At 41.6% G+C, this 27,624-nt stretch overlaps 1 protein-coding gene across 5 annotated transcripts in view; it reads left to right on the forward strand.

Moving 5' to 3' along the window:
- The first annotated feature begins 3,357 nt into the window (after positions 1-3,357).
- The window catches only part of FAM110B (family with sequence similarity 110 member B), a 111,175-nt gene continuing 86,908 nt past the window's right edge, over positions 3,358-27,624 (forward strand). For 3 of the 5 annotated variants that reach the window (XM_030234969.2, XM_030234966.2, XM_030234975.2), the window contains exon 1: positions 3,358-3,481. The gene's annotated coding sequence lies outside the window, so the exon portion shown is untranslated. Of the gene's footprint in view, positions 3,482-3,893; positions 4,211-6,168; positions 6,245-27,624 lie in introns of those variants that run through there. The other 2 variants (XM_018910347.3, XM_050971112.1) reach the window with 2 other exon arrangements.

Genomic DNA, 27,624 nt, shown 5'->3' on the forward strand with positions numbered 1-27,624 from the left:
AAAAAGAATTGGTGAGGGATGGGGGTTGAGGGGGTAGCTGCTGCAGGTTACAGCTTGTAACCTGTTGTTGTAACAAGTTTTGCTTGTGGCTGGCCCCAGCTCACACCTCCTGGTAAGGAGACTGGAGAGAATATTTACAAAGATATATATTATACACCCTTACAGGGGTAGGGGCAGCTAGGAAGGCTACATCACTCTTGAGCTGCAGTGGCTTATTCAGCCTGAGTGCTGCAGTAATTCAGGCAGCAATCTGCATTTTTTAATGTATTTGAGCATTACACATAAGTCGACACAAGGAAGACATACCAAAACCCCAAACTTTCCACAGCAGGGATTTTAGAGCTAACGAGTGGAAAATGAGTGGCTTTGTTCTCAGTCATTCTTACAGTTACAGGTGACTTTGTGAATAGCATGTACTGTGCCAAACTAGAACTGAAATCCTCTTTGAATGCAAGCAGGCCTTAGGTTTAGCAGCAGCTGTGAGATGGAGACTTACTATTAATGGCAGATTCAAGTAGCGTGAACAATAACGAGGGCTCTGTTTAAGGTGGACACAGCTTGTCTGCATTAGAACTGGACCTTGAGAACCTGTGTTAATTAACACAATTTTAAGTGGTGTCAGCTGTTTCTGAGTAAACCAATTGATCAGAGCAATGAATGCTTTATTCTTGGTCTTACAAGAATATGGATTTAGGAAGAGAGTTATGATCAATAGGCGGGGTTTTAATTTTTTTATCTCGAAACCTTTTGAAAGTTGTGAAATATTGTAATGGACTGAGAGGATTAATGCAGTTTTTAATAATCTGTTACTTGGAGAGCACAAAGAAGAAATCAGTCTGGAATGTGATAATTTTATGTTCATTTCCAGGGGTTCTTGACTTAGTTCCAGACAACACAATTTCTTGTCACAGTTTTTACTCCTATTTAGCAGCCTTACTGAACAAGTTTAATTTGGTACATGCATGTTTATAAAATTAGTTTCCTGTCTTAGATATGATTTATAAATCCAGGGTTATAGTGCTTTAAAATACAAAGGTTTGTGTAGGCAGACAGTGTCATCTTAGGGCCAGCCAGGGTTCTGGTTTCATTAAAGGGATCTGGCACGTGGCAAAGTCCATGGGCGTTCATGATAAGCTCAAGGCTGCAGCTTGCCTTGCACTGGCAGGACCTCTCACCACTGCTTCAATGGGCTGGTCATATGTCTGAGGCTTCTGTCACTAGTCTTGACAGTGAAAATAAAGATCATATTTTGGTAGCTATATTAAAAGGTGAGGCATTAGTTGTATTATTCCATACTTCTTTTCCCAGAGGCAGCAGCTGCACAGTGTGGCATAATTTAATAATGCTGTTCACCCTCTGATTCCTGGTGTGAAAAACTTACCAGGTAGTAGTGTAAGGTTTTCTGACAAAACAAGAACTCCATAAGTCTTGCTTTGTCAGAAAGGGCACAACAGAACTGCTATAAACCCACCTAGGCTCTAGCAAATGTCTGCATATTGATCTGAAGTTAAAATATTGATAAGCCACTGCTTTGACTAGGAATTGGGAATTTTTCTGGCCAGAACACATCATCTAATTTTACATTACAGTTGCATTTACTTACTCCTCCCCTTACTATGTACATCCAGCCTAAGGAATGAAGGGCACGATGCATGATGCACATCCTGTAAAAGTTGGCCACAAAAGGTGGGATACCTGTGGATTGGACATGTGACAAATGACTATGCCATTGTGTGGCAGAGGCTCCATTCAGCACACACTGCAGGACTGATGGTTGGCTTCTGGCCCTAGTGCATAATGCAGCAGGCAGATCTCAATAGCACCTAGGAAGTGTCTTGCAACTCTAGCACACTGGCTTTATTTAAGGCTGACTGATGTCTTAGGCAGGCTTCTTCATGCTTACTACACTGTTTTACATTTTCAGACTTTTTACCCCCAAGAACATAATTTTTTAATTTTAAGAAAAAACAAAAAATTATTCCCCCACACCATAGCTACAGGAGTAAAGGCTCAAATTCACATACTTTTCATTCCCTTTTTCTGATGTAGCTATGCTAACACATACAAGAGGTAGAGGATCTGTGTGGGTAATGCAGAAAAGCTCGCATGCCATAGCTTCCCCTCCTTCCTCACATACCTCATGGACCATGCAGAAAATTTCTAGCTAATTAGCTAGGGGAACTGATAAATCATCTGCTTCTTTGGAGCACAAAAATACAACATGGCCTAGTACTAAACCTGAGGAGCTGGCTTAGCATCTAAAGCCCTGTGCTGCTCTGCCCCTCTCAGTCTGGGAAGCAGAACTCTGCATAGTGAGAGCTCCCAGGTGGGATCTTTTAACTGCTGGGGCTTAATGAACATTATGTGAAAAGACCTTTTAAAAGAGGCTGCTTAGAGTTTACTCCTGATTATAACAACCCTAGGGTAGTCTACTTTTGTTGCTGGCTTCTTAAGAGTCCACTTGTGGCTATACAGTGACTGCTCATTCCACCTCTATGCAAAGGACTCAAGTCTAACTATCCTTCAGAAGGGGATTTCTGTCGCTTTCTTCTAAAGATGCGAATGAAGGGAAATTCTCCCACTTCTACTGTTTAAACGGGCATGACAGGACTGCATGTGTTAACCTCATGTACCTGAACTGAATAAATAAATCTGTAAGCTTGAGATTTATAGGATGAGCACTAAAATATGGTGTAAAACAAAAAAAGAAAGCCTTTCTTAAGATACGTTAATTGGACATGTAGCTCAATATGAGTAGCTACGTTTGAAAGATCAGTGACCTACCACAGACAATGGGGCAAAGGTATATCTGAAATTCGTTTTTCAATGCTTCTTGGTTGCTGCCAAGCACAGAATACTAAGATCTTTGCGATGCCATCTACCCTGAGCAATAAAAACCCACCCTTAATTTAACAGGAGTCACCCGTCAGCTCCTGAGGCATAAACACGCAGCTGAAGCACCGCGCGTAGGCTGACTTTAGCGCTGGATGCCGAGCAGCGCCTGGCACAGGTGGAGGAGTTTTCATCACACAACCAAATTAACTCCGGTGAAGTTATTCCGCGCCTGCCAGTGCCGGAGGAACAATCTCCGTGTGGGAGAAGCGCCCAGCGCGCCGCCCTCCCCTCCCGGCGCCGCTCGGCCGAACAAAGGCGGCAGCGCCGGGTCCCCTTTGTGCGGCGCGGGCCGGGCAAGGGGCGAACCCAGCGGCCGCCCTGAGCTCCCCACCCGGCGCGGCTCAGCCCGGCCCGGCTCGGCTCGGCAGCGCGTCGGGAGGAAGCGCCGGCTGCGCGGCGGGCGGGCGGCTGCCGGCGGCCCGGGCCCTCCCCGCCCTCGTCTCCTCCCCTCCGCCGCCGATCCCCCGCCCCCTCCGCCTTCTCCTCGCGGCGGCGGCGGTGCTTTTCTCGGCCCCGGCTCCTCGCGGTTCTCCGCGGCTTCGCCGCGCTCCTCTCCGGGGGCTCCCGCGCCGCGCTGGCCAGCACGGTAAGGGCGAGGCGCGGCTCCGGGCCGAAAGTGGCTCCGTCCCGCGGCTCCCCCGCTGGCTTGGGGCGGCCCCGGGAGCGGGGGCGGGCGGGACCCCGCACTGGCAGCCCCGGCGGGTGTCTGGCGAAGGGGCTGCAGCGGGGCTGGGGCGCCGCGTTGCCCCGAGGGTGGGCGGGGGGCTCGCCCCAGCCGGGGGCTGCGGCAGGAGCCGCCCAGCCCTGGCTGCCCAGCCCAGCCCAGCCACGCTGCCGGGGGTCGGCGGGCGGGCGGGCGGCTCCCGGTGGGGACGGAGCGCAGCCCAGTGCGGTGGGTGCCGCGGGCGCTGCGCCGCCGGCCGAGCCAGCTTTGCCCCCCGCCTCCGGGGCGGCGGCTCCGACCCTCAGCCCGCGAGCGGATTCGCGGCGGAGCGGGTAGGGCGGTTTGGCTCGTCTGAAATGCCTCGCTAAATGGCAGGGGAAAGCATATGGCCCAGGAGAAAGCCGCTGGAAGCGATAGCTGTTGGACTCCTCCGAGTTATTTCCCCGAGTCGGTGCGTAGTGAGAACTTCCTCCCGGGATGCCCTTTCGGGGGGATGCAGGGCTGAGCACATGGCTGCCTCCCCTGGGTCTGCCCCGCGTCTGTCACAGCACCGCCTGCCAAGGGGCCTGCCGGCGCCTGCTCTCCTTTCGGAGTGCTAATCTGACCCCAAGAAAACTTTAGCTGGGCGAGGGAAGGAGGCTGCTCCAAAAGGTAATTTACTTAAACGTGTAGGGTTTTTTCCCTGCTCGTCTTCCTTCCCTTGCTCAGGCCAAGCATCTGTGAAAAGGAGGGAAAGCAATGGGATTATCTGTGTCTAAGGGTCCAATACGTATGGCTGCTGACAGTGCAGAGAAAAAGGTTAAAACTTGCAAAGGCTTGGTACTGGCAAATTAACATCTCTAGTGAATCGTAGTGTTAACTTTTTCAGCTTGAATTTTATGGTCCTTTGCTTGTTGATTGTTCCTCGTGTTTAAAGTCTATAGATACTCAGGTATTTAAGGATGAAACATATTCTTTATGCTTGCAATGACAGTGTTGTTGCATTTTGTAAACATCAGGAGAACTTTTATCTTTAATATAGACCCTTTTATCACTCAGCTGTATTGAGCCGTACTGTTTGTAAATCTGGTGCTGATTTGTTGGGTGGCTTTCCAAAGGTCACTTCAGTTCATCCAATACAGGCATTTTTTGTAAAACGTCTGTATTGATTTAATGTGGTACAGGGTCAGACTTGGCATTTATAAATTATTTCACATTTGTACTTGTGTGCTATAAGAGCCATGCTTTATGAAGCAACTGTTCCTTAAAGTCTACTGGCATCTCTTGGTGTGTGGTGTACGGGAGGTATGCAGCTTTACGGGCATCCAATGTTAAGTGTCCTACTTATTTAAAAATGTTGAGAGCTCTAAAAGGGTCAGTGTAATCTATACCACACGTGTGCTCAGCTGACCTAGAATTAACAGGATAAAACACTTTTAAGCACTTCTGGAGTGAAAGCTAGGATGCTGTTTCCTCCTGCATGGCTAACAATGACGTGCTTTTTCAAGGTGTCCAGTGCCATGCTCCCCAGCTGGAGGGTGGCAAAATACCTGGAAAGGCTTGGCTTAAATTGGTGAGAGTGGTCACGAGAGCAGAAGGCACCAGCAGCCTGGAGGTGCTCCACAGGGAGATGAACATGGTGGTGTTGGTGGCCAAGGGAAGTGGATGCAGAGACCACCGTCAATCCTTCATGGGTGGTGGGCAGCCCTCGCTGTGCTGTGGGGCTGTTGGAGTGACAGAGCCGTGTGTCCTCTCAGGGCCCCCATTTCATGTGGGGTGGTAACTTAGCATCTCAGTTGGTATTTCATGCTGTGGTACTGAGCTTCCCCTCTGGCTTTCAGGAGGCAGCAGGCAGGTGCCTGTGCACTGCTGTGTAAGTGCAGGCATACCAGGAATGTGGTGGTAAGTGTGATTTACTGCCTCGATGGGACTGATAGCCTGTGCCAGCAAGTTCACTCTGCTGCACAGAGGGCCTGGACTGCCTTCATGCCAGTGCATCGGTGTTGAACAAATTGTATCACACTCTGAAGTTAAGAGGGAAACCATGTTTTCCAGGTTCTTGTGGAGATCATTCACTGTCACTTTGCTAGAGAGGCTCTTTCTGGTGTTGTGTTGTAGCAGCTGGCCACCTGCACGCTCCTTGTCTGCTCCTCTTAGGCTTGTGGTGACCATGCTGAAGATCCAGTTGTTGCTGCACTTAATATAGGTGCAGTCTTCCACCGGATAGGAGATGGTTTTCTTTCAAGGTTCATGCTTCTGTTTCCAAATCTGGATGTCTAAGGTTGATTTACTGAGGCAGAACTGAGTCAAATTGTAGGGCACAACTTTGCAAATACATTTTGATTGCTCAGAGCTACAGAGCTCATTTTGGATAGTGTGCTAGTGTGTAAAGGGAAGGTGTTTCTCAAATGTGCTTTTGTAAGTATGTTTCCCAGTGCTGACTAGTTAAGTTAGAAGTCAGTACACTGAATTATCATAGGGTAGATTTTGGCCATTAATTGTAGTGGAATGCAGAGTAAATGAAGGCTTATGTTTACAGCCTGCCCAGAACTAGAGGCTGTGTCTTTGAATCCTGGAACATCTCTGGTCTCTCACTGGCTAACAGTATGTCTTGTTTTCTGCTGCTAGAATACGGCTCCCTTCCATAAGGCCTTAAGCACATGTGTTGATCAGCCACAAGTTAATAATTTTGAATTAAACTGAAGGGTAAGTATATGTCAACTACAAAGTGTTTTTCTTTCAAGGAAGCTTTATTTTAGTAGGGCAAGTTCTGAGAAGTTAGAAGAACTAGTTTGTGTTGTCCACAGAGCTAAAGTCCTGTAGGAGTTGGAGGTTTAAATTTAAAAAAAAAAAAAAAAAAGCTTGGACTGTCTTAAGTGGAAGGTACAATAGCTGCTTGGAAACTGCATTGTAAGAAGGGAAAGCTTGCCAAGTTGGGCTGGGGACCTTGCTGTGAGAATAAGATACTGCAAGTTACCAGAAAGCCTAAAAGGAATGAAGTAAAGGAGGGGATTGATTGTTGGAGAGGAGAAACTGCAGGGATAGCATGTGAACTGCCAAAAACCAGAGGATGAAGAAATTTAAGATGAAGAGAAGGAAAAAAAAAAAGAAAAAGAGCAGAAGAGAATTTGGCTATGATGTTGTGAGAATCAGGCTGTTTGAAAAATGCTTGATGCCTCTAAAATTAGCACTTCTTGTTTTAGTTGTTTAGTTTTAGATACGCATGAGGATTTGAACAAGGGAGAAAGATAGATAGAGTGCCAAATGGAAATGTCTGTAATAGGTGTCTGCTCCCAGTCAAACTAAGTCTAAGGGTCTCTGCTTTTGTGCTCTGAAAGAGCTGGGGCAGGGCACTGGAGCCAGGTTAAAAAATAGAATTGGGTGTTATCAGTTAGCAAGATAGCAAAAGATAGAGTTCCATTTCTTTTAAAAGGATAAGAGAAGGATATCTTCACACCGTTTACACAATAGAATTTAAGGATTTAGAATAAATTTGGAATGAAAAGTAACTATACAAAGCTAAATGGAAAACAGGATAAAGAGCATCATGTATTTGCCACAATTAGGTCATGGGAGACTAAAGTCATATTATTCCTGGTTAAATACTGAATGTCCTAGACAATAGGAGCAGAATGCTTCAGTTCCATGTATATACACCAAAAATAACTAAATTGGAAGTGTGAGGCTTAGCTAAAGGTGTCTCCTGAAGGAGAAATTACAAGTTTGCCTGCCTGAATAAAGGAATTATTCATGCCCTGCATCAGTATTAGTGGTGAGCTGGTCTCTTTACTACACCATACTGGCTGAAATAACTGTATGAGAAGGACAATTGCTGATGAAGCAAAGTTGGGAAACGTAGTCAGCACTGAGGTGGTTTGGATTATTGCACAGGAAGAATTGAATGTCTGTGATGACTGAAACAATAGGAATGTCAGGAAGTTGGATAGCTCTGAAAGCCAAGTTATCTACTGAGTGATTATTAACAACACATCTGCTATCAGCTGACAAGTCATCCCTTAGAACAGGTTTGGAGGAAAAGGCCTGATGGCCATAGTCAAACAGGGATGACTCTTGTTTGATACTAACCATGAAATGGGAGTGAACATGATGCTCTGGAAGAGCTCTTCAGTGAAGACAGACAAGTTATTAGACAAGGCTTTAGGGTGACTTTGTGTCAAATACTGTACATAGTTCTGGGCACTTATGTAGATAAAATATTAAATCCTAGTGGAAAATATTAAATCCTAAATCCTCCATGTAGATGGAGGTACAAGCTACAAATATCATGTAGTGTGAACAGTCTGGAGTTAGATGATAGACCAAAACTTAAATGACTCTGGCTTTTGTGTCTTAGTAATGGCAGAGATGGGAGATAGCAGCTGCTTAGAAGTTCCCTGGGGCAAATTCTTGGAGGAGAGGAAGGGTCATAAACTGAAGATTCATCTGTGATTTTGGGTTAAAACCTTGGTGTACAGAAGGGTAATTTGATGGATGAGTACAAGAATAATGCACATGGGGAATTTGAAAGGAGTTTCCTTACTGTCAGATTTTGGATGCCTTCCTAGCTGTATGTATCCTGAGTCCCAGCTAAGTATCAAAGTTTGCAAGTGCCTGTTCAGGAATGGAGCAGTTCAGGTAACTGAAAGTGCTATATTTTATGCTTTGGTGTTCACAGTTAATCAACAGAAATAGAAGTCACTTCAGTAAAGGAGGTGTGATGAGAAGAAGCACTTATTTTTTGGGAGCATGTGTTGTCTAGTCACATGATGGTGGATGGAATTTATAGCAAGTAAAAACACTTATCTATGACATTAGTAGCTGTTTTGTTCTCTTTTTAGTGCATAATGGAGTGGAATGAAGCTTAACTCATAAAATATTTAAGATAACCTCAAATTAATATGTGTGGGACAGAAAATGCACAAATGGACATGCAGGCTGGAGGTCAGGTTGGCTGACTTGTCCCCATAAATAAATAAAAGGGTTCTCCTGTCGAATGAGAGCCTGTGTTTATCCTCTGCCTGATTTCATACTCTCTGGTCTTACGAGTGTTTCATGGCACTGTCTGCATCCTCTTGTTAGGGTCTGTGCTCCTGGGAGAAGGGGCTGCCTGGGGAGAGGCTTGGGCAGAGCCTTGTGGGGCAGATGGAGTGCAGAGCTGTTGAAAACCCATGATGGGGGCTCTCAGCTGGGAGGACGTGTGCTTGTCTGTGGCTTGGTTTTGCACTACCTGACCCAGGTGTTGATGCTGAGCTATGCAAAGGCCAATGCAACCTATCCACTGGGAAGAAGTTGGGGTATGAGGTGTGCCAGTTGAGACACACTTCCTCTAGTGACAGTGTTGAAGCCTTGACTGTTCACAGTGAAGATACGTGTGCCCCATTGGAAGTGTAGAGATGGCACGTGTGGTTTGAAGGCTTTGTTTGAGCTTTGCCATAGCGTCAGTCTCTCTTGGTTTATGAACTGTCCTGTGGCTGGTCTGTGTATGCCCAGTGAAACTTCTGGAAGCTTTGAGATGACTTCAAAAAGAAAAAAGAATATGTCACCTATGTGAATGTATTCTGAGAAGAACCATTGAAAAATAAGGTGCTTTGAGTGTGTTTGTACATCAAAGCAAGATGAATGTCTTGATACTGCTTTGTGACTATTAGCTTTGAATTTATAAGACAGGTGTCTTTCTTCCTGAGAAATAATCCAGTTGCAAACTCCCTTCCAATGTAGTTTATTAAAAATCTGAACTATTGAATTTTAAGTGTTTGCTCTAAATGCTTGTGTATTTTTTGCTTTAAAGAGGAGCTATGTAATGAACTCAATGTGTCAGCATGCCCCATAGGAAGTAATTGTGAAAAGATTGTGTTGAGCCACCAGAAGAATAATTAAACAATCCCAGGGAAAATTGAGTGTATTGTCCTGGTAGCTTTTAGCATGCATTATTAGGCTGTCTGCTTACTGTTATTTTTCATTTACTGCTATTGCCCTATTATACAAGTGTTGGGTGTATAGCTTAAAAAGATGAGACTAGGACTGTGGTGGGCATTATAACATCTTTCACTTGACAGCCTTCAAGTCCCAAATATTAATGGATGCGGTGGAAAAGTTATTTCATGTTTACAAGGGAGTGATTCAACCTAAATTCAAGCAGTCTCTGGCAAATCAAAGAGGAAAGCACTTGTCTCTTGATGCTTTGCTGCTTTAAAAACAAAAATCACTCAAATAATTTCCTGTTACAATTTGAGGTCTTGGAAAAGTCTGCATTAAGAAATGGGAGGAAATGTTTTAAGACTGTACAGGACAGGGAAGATAATAATTGAGTCGAGTATTGTCTGAATTGTCTTCATCTAGTGCCTCCCCACAGTACTAGACAAGTCTGTTTTAAGTAACTACCCGATTTCATGAGTGGACCCAGACCTTTGGATTTGTGATGGCCTTTGTATGGTGTCTCTCTCTATTTGACAAGTTAATCTGTGCGTGGTACTACTTGGGAGGTCAGGCAACAACAAGGAAGCTGTTTCTCATGTAAATAGATATATGCAGTTTAAATTAGGATGGAGGAGAATCATTTAAGTCATGCTTGGGTAGAACATTTTTGAGATGATGGTGATGATGATAAGATGAATTTTATTTGTACTTTATTTCATATATATAAAACTTAATGTTGCTGTGATATATTTGTCAATCTCTTATTTGTCTTCCTGTCCAACTCCAGTGGGTTTGGACCATTTTTAAAATCTTACTTAAGAACCTTTTGTCACTTTTGTCACATGCAGCCATATACTTCAAGATTATATTTTGAAAATTGCATATTTATTACTAGCATTAGTAAATTGGTCATGTAAGTACAATAAGTGACATGACACATTCCATGTGCGTGTTGTATTTAATTGCATTTAATTTTTAGATTTGTATTATCTGTGTTCTTTTGCCTGAGCTGCAATACTGCTGAATTTTGTTCCTGTTGGGTTGTTAGTTTGGATGTTCAATTAATTGCAGTGAGTGTCAATCCTGAATGAATTTAAATGGTAGGCAGTGATGGTTTGCTTTTGCTCCATTTGGATAGATGTTATTTTGTCACTGAAGATCACTTGTGGTAGTCTCTCTACATAGTAAAACTTGATAGAATATGTAGGGACTTACTGATAAACCAGTTAATTTTATTAATTATCTGCTAATTAGAAACTGGAATCGCAGTTCAATAGTGTGTGATTTTTGCAGTGTGTTTGTACAAATGCTTGGGGATCATTGCAGATGGGAAGGCCTGCTTATTCAGATTTCCTGCAAGGCCTCCATACATGCTTTACTGAAGGATTTCAGGTGTTCTAGTTAATTTTCTCTTTATTTATTGCTGCTGTGCTGTCTTGCACTGTTTTCTATGCAAGTTTGGGGTTTACTCCTGTTGTAATATTGGGTCGTATTCTCTGCAAATGAAATGATGCTTATTAGGTTGAGCTTCAGAACTTCTAGCTGAAGTGAATCCCCCAAATCTTTGGGTATTTAAAACTACAGATTTCAGGTCTTTCCCCCTTGTGCTCCTTTCTTTCTGTTTGACAGACTGTGAGGAAAAAGAGATCCTGACTCTAATGAAACACACCATATAGGAGTGCACAATGTTCTCTTTATGTGAAGAGAAATGTTGCTTTCCTCTGATCTTTGCTGTAGTCATTTGAGGTGTTCACTTATGACTAAAAAAAATTTATTTATTAAAAAAAAAATCTTGGGTTTTTTCTGATGGCCTGTTTCTAATGGCAAGTTTGTGCTATCACACAAATTTCTTTTAGGACTGAGAACTTTTTTTTACTCCCTGTTTAATTGAAAGATGATCAGTATCATTTCTCTCTTCCTTTCCTCTCAGTCTCCCCTTAAACCAAAACAAACCCTTCAGTCCTTAAACAAAAGTGTCTTTGTTTTTACATTTGTTTTATGAAATTGCTTGAATCCTTTGGGAAAAGCTTTCCTCTCACAGGAAGAGAAGGAAAAAAAAACCCCACCCTTCTAAAGCCAAAAACAGCAGGCCTGCTACCAGACATTACTTTGTTTTGCTATCTGAATAGTAGCAGATTGCATTAAAAAAAGCAGTTTCTCATCTTAGTGAATGAAAAGTGCAATTGCAGAAATGCACACAAATAGACAAATGGTTTTCACTCAGCAAATGTAAAATTGGTAGTATTCAGGGCAATAATTTGCTGCATGCCCTTCTGGAAGCTTCTTCACTTTGGGAGGTGGAATTTTAAATGGGTATTTTGTAGTTCTAAGAGGTGGGACCATAAAATGCTCTTTGGCCTTTCTGATTTTATTTTTTGATACTGTTTATTCCTAAAAGTCTCTTGGTTGTGCACCTCCGTGCTGTTCTGATGCTGTGGCCCCAGCTGTGAAGCCATCCATCCTGGCAGACTAGGCAGTTGTGGGAAACACCATCTCCTGACCTAGGAACATGGAAACTGGCAGCAAACATGAGTTAAATGAGATTGGACCAGGAAGACAAAGAATTGTACGTGAAATTTCACCCTGCTAGTTTGTCTACATGGGCTTTACCCAGAATACATACTAAAGAACAGAGATGCTGATGAGCTAGAACAAGATTATTGCAGCAGACTTTCTCCCAGTTGTAATAAAAAGGCAAAATTGAGTCAGTGGCCTACTATTCTTGATCACCTGTATTATTATGCAGGCTGGAGGGATCAAGGATGAAGAAAAATTTTTTGTGTAAATGCTGAAGGTGAATTAAAAATAAGGAGACCTCCCTTAACACCAGGAGGTTAGGCCTTGTCTGCTGAAGAGTGAGAAATCAGACTCTGGGCTAAAAGAATTGGCGCAGGACTGTCCTAGAGGACCCCTTTGTAAGCATTATGTGGAGAATTAGGAGTATGGTGGCCTCCCTAGGTTCCACTGGCACCTCACATCTTAAGCAGCTCTTGAATTTTGCTTGACATTCCCTCTGTTGGTGTCCTGCATTGCTACTGTCCCTTTTCTGTCCCCAAAGCCCATGCTGTGTCAACTTTATAGCTCATGCTGGGCTTCCATCTGTGTGCAGCTGTGAAACAGCTGTGTCCTCATGACTGGCTTAGCCATAGTGTCCTGGTGAAGCCTCCATGTCATTTCCTGGGCTTACTTTTTATATCCTAACCTTGCAGGTACACCTGCTTGTGCTTCCAGTGCCTGGGAAGAGAGCTGTGTGCTCTGCAGTGCCTTCTGGAGTAGCATCCATACCTCTCATAAACAGGCATGTGCAGAGATGATTATAGGGATGTTCATCTTTTATCTGAAACATTTTAAAATGCTCGTCATGAAGACTAGACCAGAGAATTATAGGCTTTGGGGAGATAGAAGCTGAATTAACTTGTGCTTTGCTGGCTAAGCTGCATTAATGTTTTCATTACTTGCTCTAAAATGCAGGAGGCAAAAGCTGTAAGGAGAGGCCCTGTCCCCCATCTATGCTGAATTTAATAAAATATAGGATTTCTCCTTCTAAACTTTCATTATCCAAGAACCTCTATGAACATATCAAATTAAGCTGTTCAGATTGTTGCAATCAACTAATTTGATTTCCATATTACTTCTGGGTGACTGTTGCTGAAAAGCTACTTTTACAAGGTGCCTTGCCCCAGTATGAAATCAGATCCTCCCACTCCACCTCCTACGTATATATTACTAGATTGTGTGGGCTGTGCTACTGAGCCAGAGAGCAGAGAGGAGTATTTGCCTCCTGTGCTGTTGTTGTGGTCAAGGCTAATCAAATGCTACTAGTGACAGGAAGGCTTGCTTTCCTGATGAGCAGCAGGATGGTATTGTATATTTTGCTTAGAGGGGATCAGCACAGATGCTGAGTAGAGAAGCTGCCCACCCGACAGACCCATGCTCATTCTTGCAGTACCCTTGGTTCCAGTTTGCAGTGTGCCCAGAACACTTTCCCTGAAAATGCTGTTCCCTGTAGGTGCTGCAGCTGAGCCGGGACAGCAAGGTGCAGACTGGAAGGACAGAGACTGCTATGCAAAAAGCCCTTGCAGTGGACATGGTTAGTGTTGCACCTCTGCAGGCCAGAGGCTGTCACATGTTGCTGCAGGTTCAAGGCTGAAGGAGTTGCTGGTTGAGTTGGATATGGAGGAAGGAGGCAGCCTGTATTCTGGTGGTTGGGATACAGACACTGTCTAATGTGAAGTTGCCTGCTGTGAGGTTCCAGTCTTTCTCCTACGTCTTTCCCATGTCTTGAACTTTTACTAATTTAAAGCTGAACTTCTAATGAGAAGCAAAAAAAACCTGTTCCTTAATCAGTGTGATTTGCTTTCATGTAATACTTCATTCAGCTTAGTGCAAATTGTGAAAGCCATGTTTTTATATTTGAAAATTATGTCAGCTGTACTTGACACTGAACCAGGCAGAAGAGTGCTGACAATCCCCATGAAGTCTGGCTTCAATGAAGTGTAATTTAGTACCATAACATACTGAGCTGAAAGAAGCAATAAAGTAGTCCTCCATGTAGTCCTTTTTGCATTATAATTCTGGAGTTGCAACTATGGATTTCCCATAGTTTCCTTAATACCTTTCTCTTCTTAATTTTCAATATATAGAATACCAAACTCCTAAATTCACTTTAAGAATTCACTTTAGGTGTTATTAGAATAACTGATATGTTTGGGTGGAGATAATGGCTTCTTGTTCTTCTGCACAGCAGTCACGTGGGCATGAATTCATTCTTTCTTTCTTTCTTTCTTTCTTTGAAGTTGTTTTGCAGAGTTATGCAGAAATGCAGAGATTTTGCCTAGGCTGGGATTTTTCTTAAGTCAATGTCAGAACTCACTTTTTCATAACTGCAGAGATTGTGGTCTCTGACAACAAGATAAACAGAACCAAGGTGAAGAATATCTTGTTCACAGAGTTGAACAGCTCTTACAGTATTTTTTCCATGATCAACTAGATCATTGACGTGGCAGTTTAATAAAAGTGTAAATGAGAATGTCAGAAACTCTGTGGTCACTGCCCTATAAGCTTCACTGGCACCTACAGTGAGTGTTCTCCAGGGGAAAGAAGAGGCAAAGCTTGGATATGGAGGAGGGAATTACAATGCTAGAGTATGGCCAAGTTAATTATGGCCTCTGTGCTTTGTACCTCTGAAGGCTTCTGACAGTGAAAGGAGTGTGCCATTGGGTTGTTGCCCAGTTTCTCTTTTTTTTAAATATTGTGATATCTCTGATCAGAAATTCACAGACTTTGGGAGCTTAAAGTGTAGGAGAACTTCCCTTGATGGGAAATTACAGAACATACCTGCTTATGTGTTCTGAATTACATGATGGTTTTTGTTTTAACCAATTCTTTTCTGATTTGGGAAGAAACAGGGTATGTTCTCATGAAAAGAGATGTATTCTACATGGAAACTATGTACACAGTTTTCAGATGATTTAAAAGCACATTTCAAGACAGATCAGAGTTATCTTGATTTATATATTTGGTCTTCAGTCTGACTATGTACAAAATGTAAAGTGAAATAAAGTCAGGATGTCTGGTTTATTATGTTGTCTACTAATAAAATACATCTAAGTGTTCACAAGGGAAAATTTTATTGGGAAAACGATTCAAATGAAGTACTGCCTTACAGTCTCTGTTGTTACTTTTCTGTTGTCTTAAATTTTTTTCAGTTTTTTTTTCCCTTCTAACAGTGCCTAGGATGTGTATTTGAGCTAACCATTAATGCTTCATTTTTGATGTCTGTAGTACTTTTACCTGTATACTAATGTATGTAGATGAACAGGCCAGGATTTGGCCTATATAATATAAGTACCTTCATTTACTCCTATGTACATTCCAGGGTGTGGGTATTTAAATAAAAAGGGAAAAGGTGAGCTGGTGCCTGGTACAGTAATTCTAGCTGGAGACTGATCCTTGTGATACAAGGGCAGTTATCAAAATAGCCACCATCTGATGCCATTTTTTCCCATTCCGGCTGAAAAGGAATGGGAAAAAATGGAGACACATCTGCAGCCAGGCAGAGGCCAAGGGCCTGCTTGGGCAGAGTCATTCCTCAGTCTTCTTTTCCATCTTGATGGCAGGATGCATGTGCTGGGCTTGTCCTGGCAGCAGGGTGCCCCTTGCAGCTGTGCTTCCCAATGATCTTGGGAAGAGGCAGCTCCTGGAAAGCACAGAGCTTCTGGAGCCTCCCTGCTGTGCCCCAAGGTCAGGCTTCCTGCAGGACCCCACGGGACACAGCCTGGCCTGCCTCTCCCCTGGATTAGGGCATGGCTGGCCTCTGGGTTGGACCATAGGATCTACCTGGCCATCCCTCCTGAATTCCTTTGGTGACTCTAGTTCTGGGACAGGCACTTAACAGGAGAATGACAGATGATTCCTTGGCTGCTGTGCCAGGAATTCAGCCGTGCAGAGCGCTCGCAGGTCGTGGTTGAGATTTTGCATCTTAGATAGAGAGAAATAACAAATCCTTCACGTTAAGCAGGATGAGAATACACAAAAGAACGTTTCCAGGAAAGCATGCATGCGTGAGATGGGGAAAAGGAGTTGATCTGGTTTCTGATGTGCACCATTAGCTGTGGGATCCGCAACATTCCTCAACAGTCCAGAAATGCGATGTGGATGCCTGCAGGTGATCCTGAGTCATCTTGGAGACAGAAGACCGAATCCTCCTCTCAATCCCTTGGTATTCTTTCTGTAACATGATGGTGTCCACATGTGTCCACACACAAATAATATTCTTTGTTTAAAAGTCTTAAATGACCTAATCTTCTAGATGAGCTTTCCCTTTCTGCAGCTGGTTTGGATTGAATCTGGGGAAGCAGTTCCAGTACGTGGTCTGCATCCAAAGGAAAGTGTTGCTCCTCTGAGGGCTGTTAGCTATGGTAGGAACGTAGTCCTTAGCAGGTGGGCTGGGCTCAAACTCTTGCCCTGCCCTGTGCTTTGAGAGATTGTCCATGAATTCTGAGCTATAGCACTGCTCTCCCACATCTTCTGAAGGGTGCTGAACAGACTGGTGACAAGGCAGACTAAGGTGGGCACCCAGTGAAATGTATTCTCCAGGTCCCTCTCCCAGGTTCTCTCCTAAAATATCTGAAATGCTCTTACTTCTATCTTCCTGTCAGTCCTCTTTGTTGGATTGTCTGGAAATAGTTACTTTCTTATAGAAATTCTTGCTGGTGGTATTACATAGCTTAGCAGCATCTATGAGAAAACAGTTATATGGGGAAGAGGTTGTTTTGAGATTTTTGTCTTGACTGGAAAAGTACCAAAAGCTGGAAGTGCAAAATACATGTGTTTTTTTTTTCCCTGAAATTTCACACCACTTTTCAAAATAAATTCTTCTGCCTTTAAGTGGGTGAGTCCTTTCTCAAAAGTAGTGATTCCCAAATGTTCATATTTGAGCCAAGAATAAAATCTCTTTTTATGCAATCTCTTCAGAGCCTGCCTTTGAGAAAGAAAGAAAGAATTTCGTCTTCTTTTAGAGACTTCATTCTCTTTATAGAACATAATGAGTTTGCTTTTCAAAGGAAAAACTGAGAATTGCAGTGTAGGGGCTCTGTAGTATCTTGGCTTGATTTTGTGCAGGATAAAGCTGTTTAGTATTTAATACAGTAAACTGTTTAAAAGGATAAGTTATATAATTACCATGAACTTTTAAATAACAATTAGTATTAGTACTTGATTGTCAGTCAAGGCTGTGGCTTTGTAAGTAGGAAAATGGTTGCAGATATAGTCAGAGCTTGTAAAGATTTTTTTTCCCTTCCTTTTTGTTTATCCTTATTTGCATATCTTAATTATGTCAACATAACTGTTTACAGTTTAAAACTGAAATGTTATTTTATTTCTCCTAGTATCTTTTGGTATCGGCTCAGTGACTTCCAGTTTTTAGGAGCTTGTTAACTTGCCTCTGACAGTTTCTTCATAGTCAGATACAGCAGCTGATGTCTGAGAGCTTTGAAATAATAATGAATGCCATAAAATTCTTTGTTTGCTTAGTGATGTGATCCTGTAGCTTGATTTCAAATGAACAAGCATCCATATGGTGTATGGGAATAAGTGAGTTGTCCCTTGCTGTGTGATACCTGTTGCTGGACTGCAGCTGACTCTTCAGGCAATAGGAGAGCCTAGTGGTAGAGTATGAAGTGGTATGAAACCACTCCTGATTGCAATCAGCTTGTCATGTATGCTTGAGGGAAAGGGTCACAAAGTAGCTTCCAAGCCTTTCCACTTCACAGTGTTGAATTGTGGTTTTAATATTGCCAATATTTGGCTAATAATGGAGTAGGAGTTGAACCCAGTTTATGGGTATTGTTCACTGAATTCAGTTCTACTCCAAGAGAAACAGCACCAAATGTAAGCAAAATATCTCTTGCTTTGTTAATATTTAAACTTTTGTAACAAAATGACTTAGGACTGAAAGCAGTAGCTTCAATCTCAGAGGCAAACAGATGCTTCCCAAAGCTACCACACTGGAAAGGGTATTTGGCTCTGGCTCTCTTTTTGCTGTACTCTATGCTAAACTTAGAATCACGGGATTTAGAAACCCCTCCTCATGCACTTTTTAGTAATGACCCAGTCTTTCTGTGATACAAAATGGATCTGTGGACTGGAGAATGTTCATTTAGCTCCCAGGTGCACCAGAAGAGCTCCCAGATAGAGACAGCTGGAATTCCTGGGGTGCCAAGCCCAGCTGGAAGGTTCCTCCTGCAGCACCTAATGTAGTAGTACAAAAGTGTCAGAAAAGGTTGTGTGAGGCAAAAGGAAATTATATTAAAGATTAGCCTTGTTGTTTTACTAGTAGTTTTGCAGCACCAGACAAATGATAATTTTATTTAATTGTAAGGGGAATTCCACTGTGTTTGAAGGATTCTGCTCTTCAGTTTGTTGAGACCTTTACCAAGTGGGTAGACTTCATCAGTTAATACAGGAATTTACATAAAGGTGATGCAAAGTTCACAGAGTAGTAGTGTGGTGTGGCTGTCAATTTAAAATGTTTAATATGTTCACGGCAGGGGGATTTTTCCTTTTGGGGCTTTTTTTGGTCTTTTCTTGAGCTTTGTCCTACTGTCAAGTCAATCCCCCTGAATGATGGGTTGTTCATGTGTCACGTCCTGGGTATTGTTCTGGCAAAATCACTGACAAGCTGCTGTGCGTGGTTATTGTTTGTTTTTTGGAGAAGGCTCCAAACAGCTCCACTTCCTAATCCAAATAGAAACTTTTTTTAGGGAAAACTTGATCTCTTTATAAGTACTTTTAAATCCTGACTGTGTATTGCAGGTGCATGCCCAGACCACATGCTGCCTGGTGACTGCTCCTTCTGTGAGCAGGAGGATTAGAATAAAGTTTCAGCCCTAATCCTGGGTTTCCTGCTCTGATTCACTTTACAGCCTTATTCCTGTTTAGTTGCCTGTGTCTTAAAAAGCATGTTTTTATTTATACTTGCTGTCACAAAAAAAAAAAAAAAAAACCTCTCACTGTGATATTTTGGTTTTTATTGTTGATGAACTGTGTAAAGATTTATGCCTTCCCCCCACTCAGACTCTTCACAAGGTAGTAATTAGCCATGTGCTATGCAAATTCATGCAGAAAACAAATTGGTTATGTGTTAATTAAAACTAAATGACAGCAATTTTATATTTAGGTTACTTTAAAGTGCCTAAATTATTTTGGATTTGAAGTCTTAAATGTTTTTCAGTGCATGCCTTAGTCCCCTCTTTGTTACTTTCAAACTCTATAGTAAATATATAAGGTTTCTTATGTACAGAATTATATGCTATAGTTTAAAAAAAAAAAAATCCAAACCAGTGTTTGTCTTCTTCAGGGCTTGACCTGACCTGCAGAATTTTGTGAAATGTGAAAAATGATTGTTCACTTTTTTAGTGGCCTTGCTTTTTTTACTTTTATGATCTTTGCAGTTCTAAATGTGGTGTGTAGAAACTGAACTGCATCTCAGATTTAATATTGGCCTGGGCAAGATCTTGCAACTAAATTTGTATAGCAATATATTTAATTGACAAGTTGGTAATAGACTGTTTTCTCGTTATGCAGTCTTTTGTTTATCGTTGAAAGTTTTGCATTTAGGGAGCTATTTATATCATCTGTCTTTATAAGTTAAATCAATAGCAAGCATAGAAGATGGTTTAAGCAACAGGAAAATTAGTTTCTTGGTGTTCTAACAGATGTAAAAGAAATATTTTTGAATTGTGTAGTAATGGCATAGGATGGGTTTTTGATTAAAGAAAACATACTAGAAGCATGTGTTTGTGATGGGTTAATTTTTTTCTTTTTCAGGTTTTCATGTCTTAATTTGTTTCTTTACCAGTCTCTTGCAAAACTGGGCTTGGTGCCCTGGTGAGTCCTCTGAGGTTTGTGTGAAAATATAAAGTCAAAATTTCAGGAGTTTCAAAACCACTAAGTCAATAAGATGTTTGACAGGGAATTAGTTTATATTTGGGTGCTACAAAAGTATAAATCCGTGGCTAAGGTGTACAGAAAATTGTATGGAGGTAAATAAAGTTGCAGGGGGCCACTGGGGAAAATTTCAGATGTTGACAATTTCACGGATGTGTTTCTGTGGAATGATTGCCAGTGTTCCCTCATTCTCAAAAAGGTGCTTAAGTGAAAATTAAGCCTGTTGGGAGGAAGTGCTGATTAGCTCTTGTGCCCCATATGATGGAGTCAGGAGCTTGCCCCCCCCCCTGCATGGGGAGGGAAGGGAGGATAGGGAATTCTTCCATCTCTGATCCATATATTTGTAATCTCCTGCTGTTATTTTTTCAGAGGTCTAAAAATATATTGGATTCTGCTTCAGAAAGAAGATTGAATACATGTTATTGTAGGAACAGTGTTTTAGGTAGTTTAGGCAAAAAAGCAGCTGTTGTGTAAAAATGTCTATATAAGTGTAGAGTTTTCCTTTGAGACAAATAAATTTGTTTTCTATACAATTGAGTGCTGTTAGCTCGGGTTTTTTTTCAATTCTTAATAGAAGCTCAGCAGTAAGCCTTGACCACAGAATAAATTTTTTTATCCTGTGTGATTTGTGTTCATTTGTCTTTTAAATCTGTTTAACAAAGTAGTGCAACAAACTTGGGATTAGCAACATGCTAGTTAGCTTTGCTGGAGGAAGCTGGGATGGAAAAATGGGGAAAATCATGTTTTTTTGCATTAGGTATAATGAGCTGACACAAAGATTAGCTGTATCATGCATTTCTTTTCAGATGGTTCCTGACCTCATGGGTGCAAGGAAGTTGTGATTCAGCTGTAGCAGGATAAATTTGGCAAAGAAAATAAGCATGGGTTTTGTGCTGGTTTGTATATTGGCAGAAGGATATTCTCAGCTTGTAGACTTTCCTTTTACCTCTCACAAATTTAAAAATAAGGTTGATTTAGTGCCAAATGTCTTTCGTAATACATGCCCTTGTATTGTATTTTAGTGTTCTTTACCATTTGTAGTGTCTTTATTTTTTCTCTGGATCTCCTCTGACATGTATGGTATGGAGGGCTGTAAATGCAAGTAAACCAGGTACTGCTTGCAAAAGTTTCTGATACATTATGAAATACACATTTTAAATTTCAGTAACATGAAATCTGTACTGTAAAAATCCTACTTTTAATCTAGGCTCATTTGGTTAGGCTGTGTTAAATCCACTCCTAAAAATACTCAAGCTTTTTTCTATTATTATTATTATTTTCATTCAAGATCAAATCTCTTTGAACTATGTAGACACGCACCTGTGCTCATTTTAATCCCTGTGTAGTTTTCATCAATTATCACAGCAAGCAAGAAGAAAATCAAATTGTAAGACGCTTTTGAAAAGTAAATACATGCAACTTGGGGTTCAGGTTTCTGCTTTAATCAAACATTATCTGTATTCATGTTCTTAAGACAAAGCTGGGTGAGGGAGGAGCACAAAAAGCTTTTTTTTGTTATCACTGTGAAATATCTGAGGTGCTCTGCTGTATGACGAGTGTACTATGTTTGTGTTTGTAGAGGAAGGCTGTGTTGTGTGTGTATATGCTTTCTTTTTTTAAGCTGGAGAAAATCTGGGTCGAGAGATTTCATTCTTATTAATAACTTAAAGCTTTATTCCTCAAAAATTATCCTCCATGGCTAGCAAGCTTCCTCACTGGGGGAAGCACTATTGCTCTCAAACGTGGATGGGAGCATTTTCCTTTCCATCAGGGTGTTAAGGTGTTCACCTGAGAATCACCAAGTCATTTAATTTTGAAAAGACCTCCAAGGTCATTGAGTCCAACCATTAACCTGCCACTGTCAACCGAGTCCACCGCTAAACCACATCTACACAGAGGTATGGTGACTCCATCACTTCTTTGGGCAGACTGTTCGAATGGTTGACAGCTCTTTGGGTGAAGAATTTTTTCTGTTATCCAATCTAAACCTTCCTTCATGCAGCTTGAGGCCATTTCCTCTTGTCCTGCTACTTGGTAGAAGAGACCAACCACCACCTGGCTACAACCTCTTCTCAGTAGATGTAGGCAGCAGTAGGGTCCCCCATGAGCAATCTTTTCTACAGAATAATCAGCCCCAGCTCCCTCAGCAGCTCCTCATAAGACTTGTGCTCCAGACCCTTCACCAGCATTGTTGCCCTCCTCTGGGGGTGCTCCAGCACCCCAATATCTTCCTTCCCCTGTGTGAAGGGGAAGGAAGATCCCTTCATCCCACACCATCACAGGACCTCACAGAAGCCTTTCTTCTTTGTTCTTTCTGGGTTTATCAGTGTGGGGCCAAGCTTGGGGCTGGGGACCCTTGGCAGTTCCTCTTTCCTGCTGTCCAGCTCCGTGCCATGTTCCCAGCCTCCTGACCCATGTCTGACCACACTCTACCCAAAAGAGCTCTTATGGTATTGATATGACAGAATGAGCCACAGGACTGAATTTCTTTGCTTTCCTGAGAACATACATCCCCATCAGCAAAATAAACAAATGAACATGGAAGCTTGCCAATTCTTGTTGTAGTTCATTGGGAGATGCTAAAACATGAAATCTCTCACTTGGCCTTGTCTAGCTTTCCTCTTCCTCAGCAGCTACTGCCCTGTGTGTTTAGCTGCACAGCACCAGTGACTTGGCCTGGTATTACATATCTGAGCTGGAAACACTGTGAGGCGTGCTCTTAAACTGGAGGAAGAGACAAATTCTTGGCTCTTACAGATAGAGTAATCTACTGTATTAGAGGTTTAAACAAACTTGGGGAAAATAATTATACGAAGCCTTTAATTTTATCTTAATCTTTTGTGTCACTGTAGACCTGAAAGCAAAGGTAGTTAAATTAGGATAATTAATCATGGAATACCTAACACAGGAGAATGTAATGAATTTTCCATTAATTTGCAAGTTATGTAAATCAAGATAAGAGTCTTCTCATAAACATTCTGTTTGCAAGCTATAAACAAAAAAAAAATAGGTTAACTTAGATGCCCTTTGTTTTGGCATTTTGAAGTTGTTTCTGCTTTAGTTCATTCAAATATTAGGATTTAGAACTTCAGTTTGTGTTTTGATGCCTGGTGTGGTATGAAAGAGGGCAGACTTCAGGGGGAAAAGGTAATTTTTAGTTAAAATGTTCATGTTAAGGATTCCTGTGTTGACTTTCCCTTTCTCCTTTTCCTGCCCAAATCTTGTGGATACAGGAGAGATTGGACAGGAAGCTGTTTATGTGCTGCTACAGGATCTGCAAAACTGGGTTTGTGCAACAAGTCAAGAAATATATTTACTGTTTTCAGGGCAAGTCTTTCAATATGTGGAGTTGCAGGTCCTGACTTCCCAAAGGGAGATGTGCTGGAGCCTCAGACATTGTAGTCAGCCCATGTGATTATTGTAATTGCATCTTTGTGAATAACTTCTCTAGATGTGAAGCAGACTTTGAAGCAAGTCAGTTGACACCCACACAGAACCAAATTATAACATCCTGATTAAATTGCTATGCAGTCTAAATGCTCAAGTATTGTCAATACAAAGAAAGGTTGTTCCCAATAACTCTTTAAGTGTTGAAAATCACTTGAATTTTGCTGGATTAAAAAGTTAACTTGCATAGTTAGGTTATTTGCATGTAAAATGAGCAAAGATTATCAGGATCATTAAAAACATGAAACAAATAAAAGGATAATATCAAATGTATTTTAGGAATACCAGTCAAATTTTGTTCACATCCCACATATTTTATTTTTTTTTTAGTTAGTGATCAAATGGTGATTTTTAGTACACTGCTTTTTCTTGAAAATATAATAAAATAATTCTCGTTTTGTGTCAAGCAGATTGAAACACATTCTTCTGGAATTTCATCGTATGAAACTCTTTCTCAGCAGGGTCTGAGAAAGTGTGCTTCTGAAAACTTATCTCCTTTTTATGATCATAGAGCAGTGGTAGACGCCCCATCTCTGGAAGCATTCAAGGTCGGGTTGAATGTCTGAGCAATCTGATCTAGTTGAAAATGCCTTTGCTCTCTGCAGAGGGCTGGCACTGCATGGCCTTTGAAGGTCTCTTCCACTGCAAACTCCTCTGATTCTCTGGTCATAACTGGTCATTTAAATGCAATGTTTGTACACTATGTGAATGTAGGAGTAGAAATTATAGTACTGCAATAAAAATTAAGATAGATATCTCTTTAGATGTTGGACTTATTTTTAAAGTTCATTCCTTTTGTCTTTAGTGCTTTTGATGATTTTGATTAATTTTGTGTGCTGCACAAGCATCTCCTCAGATGCCTCATACTGACCTTCAGAATGTTCAAATTGTATGTTTGGGATTTAGTACTTGTTTGGGTGCCTGTCTTCATAAATAACTTGCACAGCATTTTCTGCAGGAACATCATATTGTCAACTTTCACAAGGAAGAATGCCACGTCAACACTTTATTAGCCTGTTGGAATCATCAAAATACTCATCTTTAGGGATATGTGGGTGCCTCCAGTGAAAACTACCTGTTTTGATGTAGAAAAATATTGCTTTTTTTTGAGATTTTTTTTATTGCCCTAATAACCAGCATAATTTTCTTACCTGTGGGTTCTTTTGAGATTCCAAAGGTTAGCCAGGGTCAGTGTTAGCAGTCCATCTCATTATTTAAAAGAATTGCTGGGTAGTTTCAGGATGAGTGAGAGGATAGGACAGTCTTTCAGTTTGGCTTTGGGGTAGAAGAGCATCCTTGCTTTAGGGACTGATGACATGGGCTCACTGGCTGTGAGCTCCCAGGCACCTTTCCCTTTATGACTGGGGCTTTGAAGTAGCTATCTGCTTTGTGAATTCTGTTTCTATTTTGTAAAGTTGGGGCTTTTTTTTAAATACTCTCTGCTCTTTCCTTCTTCCCTGGACTCAGTGCTGCTAAATGAGGGTGAGACTTGTCAAAGGAAGACTACGCCTGCCGCTGTCCATGGCATTTTGTCCCACATCTGGTGACATGATGAGGCTGCTTGATCTTTTTAAAGTATAAGAAAAGTGTCAAAGTTCTCTTTCATCTAATGCTATGCTGAGTTTTGTTTATGTCAGAACAGCATGAGATTGTAGTCTCTTAAGTTTTACTTCTGTTTGACATTTGACAAGTGGAGTGGCTCTAAAATCAAGCTCAAACCCATGGAGGTACTCTGCAACTGTTGCCCCTTTCATTCTTTTCCACAGTGACCTGATACAAGGTTGATAAATGTTTCTAGAAGATGCAATAAGTGGCTGAGTCCTCAGAAAGGAAGCATAAAGCCTTCTGATTCAAACTGTTGATTTATGCTGCTCTTAGCAGTAGTGGTTGGTTTGGCTGCTTGCCCCTTGCTTGTTTGCCAGCTTCCTGCTACTTGGAGATGAACAGGGTCTTGGATTTGCTTTCTCTGGGGTATAGAAATGCTTTGCCATTGCACTGAAATTCTAGTTAGTAATAATTTGCATAAGCAAGAACCAATTTTTTTATAACTAGCTTTAAACAAAGAAAAGTAATCAATTGTGGCATCTTATGTATTTTTTCCTTCTGTACAGAACTGCCTCAAAGGGCCTGTCTCTAAGCCGGACTTGCATCAGTAACTACATTGCTGTTTGCTTCTCTGTTTCCCAAAATTGTGGTGTGCAGGACAGAAATGTTGCTATTAAATACCTCTGCTGAAGGTAGGCTTTTGCAGAGCTGGCACATCACGCTTAATTCCTGCTTTCGTGACCATCTGCTGAGTAATCCTACACACTGAGCCCATGGCCTGGAGATGGGCTCCACTTCTTGTTGTCCAGGGGGAAGGCTTTTGGTAGGACATCCCTTTTCCATGGTGTGCCAGGAATGATGCAAGGACTCTTTCCACAGCCTCATTAAAGTTAAATCATCAATATCTTATAGCCAGCAAGTGTGATACTGTTTTACTGTTCCTATCAATGGTGATAGTGTAGTATTGGAGCAGGTCACAAAGGGAAGCAACAAACTCCTTGTACCTTGTTGTAGTCCAGTATTAGGTATATTTAATAAGCAACAGTAATGGTTTAATGTAGTTTCTAGGAAAATTTTTAATGTGTGTTCTCTGAGGTGCCATTACTTGAGCCTTCCTGAATCCCCAGCTTGGTCAGTAGTGTGGGTCCTGGGATACTCCCCAGTTATATACTGTCCTGCTTTAAAACCTGTATGTGAGAGCCAAGTCCCCCAGCTTGGCAGGGGACAGGGATTAGGTCTGACTGCTAGAGCAGGCAGCACATCTGTGACTGGCTGACATCTGCACGCCCTTGTACTTGCTTTTTTTTCAGTGTTGATATGTTTTCATAAATACTTCCGTACTCACTGTCTTGTCCTTTGGCAAGTAAGTTATAGAAATAATGTCTGATTTATATCCTCTTTGTATTTTTGACCCAGTGGCCTGACCCCAAGTCAAAGCTTTGTATATCTTCTGATTCCCAGCAAAGTGGACTGTAGGGTTTTGTTTTGAAGTCCAGCTGTAGATTTAGTATTTCCTATCATGGGTAATGTGTCTGTTTCATGTCTCTTATTACTAACATTTCATTTGTTGATTGATTTAAAGTCACAACTGAGGTCACCTGTTTGTATCTTTTCCTCCTCCGGCTGTAAAACATCCAAAGAGAAACAATTAAAGTTGAATAATCAGGAATCAAGTTATTCTTCCTGCTTGTACTGAGTTGTGAAGAGAGAACTGACAGTCTGAATATGAAGCAGGGTAAGCAAGTGGATATCTTCAAGCAGAGACAGAGTAGAGATTAAAGTGAATTCTTGCTGCTTTGGGGTTTTAATAACTTGCTGATGAAAAGTCTTTACTTGGAAACTTGAATGTAGAAATGCAGGCTGGAGAGTCTTTCATGCCAGAGGAAAATTCATCTTTACAGGCTGTAATGTCCATCTGTGTTTCAGTCATGAGTAATGAATTGATAAATCAATGACTTTACCTCAGCTGTTTCCTCCTGCTAGTTGTCTCTTACTTCTTAAGAAGTGCCTAATTTTTTTGGGCCTAACATATCTGAAGTGTTTTGTTTGAGTTTTTTTGGTGGGAATTTTTTTGGGATGGCTAGGGGATGGGCTGGTGGGGCTTCCTCTGCATTTGCAGCTATCTCATTATTAATAATTGCGGTTGTTCTAGTTCTGAAGCTTATATAATGAATTCAGCTCTTGTTGTGTTGGCCAGTGAGCAAACAAAGGTGACCTAAAACTCTTCCAAAATGTGTGCATGGCTTGGTGTTCTGTAGCTATTTGGCACTTTCTTCCTGATTTCCCGTAGGCCTGATGGAAGAGTCGTACTGCCTCTAGTCATTCAGGTACTTTGGAGAACCACTCTTGCAATTCCCTGGCATCATTCCCTGGCAAAATTGCTTGGGCAGGTTTTGCTTCAGCATCTAACTGTGAGTTGAAAACCTCAACGCTGCCTTGATCTGATTATTTAATGGAACTGGGTGTCACTTTTATTGCTTTGAATGTTGGTCACTGTTCTTGGTCACACCCAAGAGAGAAGTAACACATCTGATATAGGTGTTCACTACCAGGAAGGGTTTGGATTCTCATGTCTCTTGCACAGCTTATTTTATGCAGATCTGCCAAGATGATGGAAAGATTAGAGGCTACAGCAAATTTGTTTTATAGTTTGTGTAAAAATCCTACTTCTCCTACTGTGGCTGGGTTTGCAACAAAAACAATCATGAGTCCAAATCTGAAGTCATTAA

The sequence above is a fragment of the Serinus canaria genome, chromosome 2 (genome assembly GCF_022539315.1).
Source record: "Serinus canaria isolate serCan28SL12 chromosome 2, serCan2020, whole genome shotgun sequence".
NCBI classification, from domain to species: Eukaryota; Metazoa; Chordata; class Aves; order Passeriformes; family Fringillidae; genus Serinus; species Serinus canaria.